General features: G+C 46.4%; 1 pseudogene; it reads right to left on the reverse strand.

The window, feature by feature from the left end:
• Nucleotides 1-3,110: 3,110 nt before the first annotated feature.
• Nucleotides 3,111-4,310, reverse strand: LOC110283912 (annotated as a pseudogene).
• Nucleotides 4,311-5,292: the final 982 nt, after the last annotated feature.

A 5,292-nucleotide genomic window follows, 5' to 3' on the forward strand; every position in this document is an offset into this window, starting at 1 on the left:
AGAGAGAGAGAGAGAGAGAGAGAGAGAGAGTGTCCAGGTAGGTTGTGGTTGCTCATGGAAGGAAATCCGTCCCAGATGCCCTGATGAGAAGACACAGAAACAAACAAACAAACAAGAAGCCCAGGGATTCTGGAGAGACTCCCCATTCAGCTACAACCCAGGCTGGCTGAGGACAGGAGAATGAGGGGACAGTCCCATGGAGACCATTGGCCCCTCCCTCTCCCAGCATGCCAATCTTCCAGACAGTGCAAGGGTTCCCTGCTTCCCAGGCAGCAGAGTGGTAGTTTCATCCGTGAAAAAAGGAATCTAAAGACAGCTGGTATTACCACAGGAGTAGAGAGAGCTTCTCGGAGGCTCTTCGGGGCACCTTGGGTGAGCAGCAGGCAAGCCTAGTAAGTACTTTCCACCTAGATGGCGCGGTAGTCCAGTGGCTGTCAAGCAAGTCTCATGACTGGAAGGAAACCAGTGCTTAGGGCTGAGACTGAAGTTCTCAAGTCTGTTAACAAGGATTCGAGGCACTCATTCTCTTAGAAACGCTGTGGAAAGTGTCTTGCCTAGACGGAAGCAGCTCTGTAGCTTTGTAAGCTACTCTTGAACCGAAACAAGCAAACTACATGATGGTACGCAACACGATGGTTAGGTGGGGATCCTCGCTACTTTACCTCAGCTTGCTTGCTTGGTTAGATGGTGTTTCTAGTTATCTGTCTTATTGCATATAGTAGCCATCTACTCTGACCGTGACCTCTAGATCTCCAGCCCTTCTAAATCCATTCTCAACATTGACACCAACGTTTCTCCAAGCTCCCCCTTCATCTTTTAGTTCTATCTGATTTATCTCTTTCGCAACATTTTATTTTATTTTATTATTGTATTGTATTTATTTTATTTGTTTAGAATGAAGAGGTAAAGTGGCCAAGAATGTGGCTTCATTGGCAGAGAGCTTGCCTCACATGCATGAAGCTCTGGATGATGTGCCTAAGACCACGAACAAAGAGCAGTGCAATGCAACCCAGAATCTTAGCATCAGGAGGTAGAGGCAGGAGAATCAGAAGTGCAAAATCAGACCTTGGTTCCATAGGACCCTGGAGGCCAGCAGGGCTATGGGAATCTCCTGATGGGAGAAGAAACGACTGAAGCCTGGAGTTGGCCAGAGGAGGATCTTGTCTCCTGGAGAAGGGGTTACAACTTGTCGAATGACTTTGCAGGGAAGACTTGGTGTGGAGACCGTACAAGGCAGGAGACCACACCTTGGCTGGACTTTTAGCTTCTGATTAAGATGTCTCCTTTTTTCCCCCCCGTGTGGTCACACTGACTATATCCCCTCTTTCTGCTTTCCATTACAAAAGAAGAAAGAAAAAAAGTGTAAAAGAAAGAATGAATTAGAAGGCTTGACAAACTATGGTTTTTCCTACTTCCTAAAAAGTTATTCTAAGCCGGGCGTGGTGGCGCACGCCTTTAGTCCCAGCACTCGGGAGGCAGAGGCAGGCGGATTTCTGAGTTCGAGGCCAGCCTGGTCTACAAAGTGAGTTCCAGGACAGCCAGAGCTATACAGAGAAACCCTGTCTCGAAAAACCAAAAAAAAAAAAAAAAAAAAAAAAAANNNNAAAAAAAAAAAAGTTATTCTAAATTTATTCTAAAATTACTTACATGAAATTTTCTTTCTCTGACTGCCCCTCCTGTCTCCTGGCCTGTGGGACTGGTCCTCACGCTGACTCTTTATTCTGGTGTTATTCGTCTTCCCTGGGCTGCTTTTCACTGTGGCTTGCCAACAGTCATTCTGTGGAGATTTTTCTTAATTACACAAACATACAGAATACGTTCCTGTTTCTCTGTAGACTTATTTAATGCCCCTATTTTGACATATTTTCTTTCTGTCTTCCCCACCCCTTTTAAATTAAAGGGTGAGTTTTGATAATGAATAAGAAGAGACTCTAAAGTACAGTTGGCAGCAGGCTGTTTGGCCTTCTGCCTTTCAGAAGAAAATTGAGGGCAACTATTTCTCCGGAGGTGTCTAAAAGATGCCACTGAGAACTATTTATGTAGTTTTGATAAAAAGTGATTTGAGGTCCCCTGCCATGAGCTAGCTGTCTGCAGCTGACTGCTCGGCACTTGGGGACATGTTAACTGTCACCTTGTTTTGAATAGAATTATCTGCACTCTTACAGATGCATTTGCACAGCTGTGAAATCAATACCAGCCAGCTGGAAAATGCATTTCCCAAAGCCAAAGGATATTGTTTGACAAGGCTATGCTCAAACCATGGCACCTAATAAGCACATACAAACCAGGCTCTGAATACTGCCCATGTCCAGAAGGAAGGTGAAAAATATTTACCCATGTTAATAAGACATAAATTGAAAATGTTTATTTTTATTTATTTTTATTTTTTAAATGATCTTCAGGATTTATTTAGATAAGAAAGCTGTCAATCTCAACAGAAGGGGAAAAGGAAAATTAAAAAAAAAATCTATAGGAAAGTGGCTCCCAAGGCTTGACCTCTCAGCACAGCATAAGTTGCTGCTTGTGTCTTTCTTGTCCTTCAAAACGCAGCCGTCCAGCCCAAAGAGCTGGTGCTAAGCGCCGCCCCCGCCCCGTGGGTGTGTGCTTTAATTCCAGTCTGAACTGCACTATGCAAAAGGTACACAGACACATTAATGTGCATCGAAACCGACGGCAGCACACGGTAGCGAGCGTATGAAGCTTTGCAATGTGCACAGGGTGTGACCTGGGTCCTATGGTCCTGGTGGGAGGACAGCAGCACCCACCAAGTGGTGCTGCCTCAGTGAGGCACGCGTCTCTGTACAGGCTGCTCACTTACACACTGGCTCACTTAGTGTCCCCTTGATAAGACTGAGGCTGAACCTGACCTCATCCTAGAGCTAAATTTCAGAGGACAGTGAAGGAAGCTTCTTACAAAACTGTCGTTTCAGCTTTAGTGGCTTTATAAAAATGAGGACAGTGAAGGAAGCTTCTTACAAAACTGTCGTTTCAGCTTTAGTGGCTTTATAAAAATGTCTTCCAGTAAATCAGTGAGTCTATCGAACAGTGGGACTTCATGCAAACTGTTAGGTGCAACTGGTGGGAAGGAGCCCCGTACTGCAGGTGGCCAGTCACATGCTTAGGCTGTGAAATGCTTTGGTGAGGACTGCAGAGGTGACGGGACCGGTGGCAGGTAGAGCTTCTCGAGAGTCCGCCTCAGCTTGAACTTCAGTAATTCTGTCGATCGACTTGAGGAGTTCAGCAACAAGGCTCAGTGTCTCTGCTCCAGGCACCAGCTGCTCTATGGATGCCAGTGCCCTGTGCATGACAACACGGAGGTTCTGCAAGGCCACATCGGTGTTCTGCTTCACCACCGTAAGACTAGCACCCTGGCCTGACTGCAGGGCTGCATTTTCTCGCCTCAAGTTTGAGAGCTGTGCCTGAAGCAAATTTATTTCCTGTTTCAGCTTCAAGACATGATTTTCTGCTCTTACAGCCCGTTTGGTCATCAGTTCGAGGTTCTGTTCCACTTGCTGGACTGCTGACTGGAGGTCATGGAAGTCCCTCTCCTCCTTGATCATCTTCGCCTCCAACTTCCATTCGAGCGTCCTCACCATTTCTGTTTGAGTTTCAGAGAAGCTCTGAACCTCATTTGGCTTTCTTCTGAGTTTAGAGTTTTCATCTTTCAGTGCTCCATAACTTATCCGCAACATCCGCAGGTGTCTGTCCCCTTGGGATTCTTCATGAGCTGCAAAGTCTGCATTAGGACTCCCAGCTGGAGATGCTGGGGAGGTCCTGCAGTCAGTGTCGCTCAGCATCTCCATGGGGGCAAAGACTCGGGACCTGCTAGCTCTGACACGTTGGAGAAAAAGGAAAGGTAGATGCCACAGGATGACAAGTTCTGTGCGGCTCTAGAGGAATGAGTCTGACCCAGGACAGATGGCAGGTAGGTTCTATTCCATCCATCTTCACCCTCCTCTAGGTTGCTGGCTCTTGTTGGGTCTTCAAAAAATGGCTGCTGATATTCCAGGCCATATCCCATGGGCTGGGAGGCAGGGGAGCTGTGCTCTAGTCCCAGTGGGTGCCTTGCGGCTGGTGGATGTGTCTTCTTTTGACAGGCTGAGGTTCTTGGTTTTCAAATACTCTTTGAAGGAGAATGGATTGGGCTCTTCAAGGTCTTCAAGTTTGTCACCTCCAAAGTGTGTCTCATGGGCTCCCGACAGACCTTGTTTAGTATATTTCCCCTTTCCATAGCCAAAATCGTCAGGAACCACAAGGCTCTCTGTCCGTGACAGTGGGGGCGCGCTCTGCTGCCACACATAGCCCGACATCGCCACACCCTAACCTGGCCACGGCCCCATGGCCCACAACGCCGTTGCCAGTCCCTGTCTCATCCTGCGCCACGGGCCTGAATTTTTTTATTTTTAATTCATATTCTAATGAAACACCATCCCCTGCATCCTTTAGTTAGAATAAAAGAGGGGAGCTGGGATTCAACGTCATATGTTGAAACTATCTGAGTTTCCCTTGCGTTACTGATTCTTCAAAATCTAGACACTTAAAGGTTGTTTCCCCAGTTTTTGCCTTATGACACTGTCTTAGTCAGGGTTTCTATTCCTGCACAAACATCATGATCAAGAAGCAAGTTGGGGAGGAAAGGGTTTATTCGGCTTACACTTCCACATTGCTGTTCATCACTAAAGGAAGTCAGGACTGGAACTCAAGCAGGTCAGGAAGCAGGAGCTGATGCAGAGGCCACGGAGGGATGTTACTTACTGGCTTCCTTCCCCTGGCTTGCTCAGCCTGCTCTCTTATAGAACCAAGACTACCAGCCCAGAGATGGCACCACCCATAAGGGGCCTTTCCCCCTTGATCACTAATTGAGAAAATGCCTTACAGCTGGACCTCATGGAGGCATTTCCTCAACTGAAGCTCCCTTCTCTGTGATAAGTCCAGCTGTGTCAAGTTGACACAAAACTAGCCAGTACAGAATCCAACACTGATTGGTTAATAATTATAGGATACATAAATATAGTTTTCTTTTACTTGCTTACTAGGATGAGGTATAATTGGACACACACACACACACACACACATATCCAGGAAATAATAACATAGTTGGTTTTCTTCCAGCATCTTCTGGACAATCAAATTATCACTAGGTGGGATCTTAGTTCAGGAACAAACCAAAGCTGGGAAGCACTGTCTACGACTCCCACTGATGCTTCCTTTGGGAGACATACAAGGAGAGTGGCTTAGTCACTTGTCTAGTTCCTGCAACAAAATATCTGCACAAAAGTTACTTAAGGGAGG

Source organism: Mus caroli, chromosome 17 (genome assembly GCF_900094665.2).
Source record: "Mus caroli chromosome 17, CAROLI_EIJ_v1.1, whole genome shotgun sequence".
NCBI classification, from domain to species: Eukaryota; Metazoa; Chordata; class Mammalia; order Rodentia; family Muridae; genus Mus; species Mus caroli.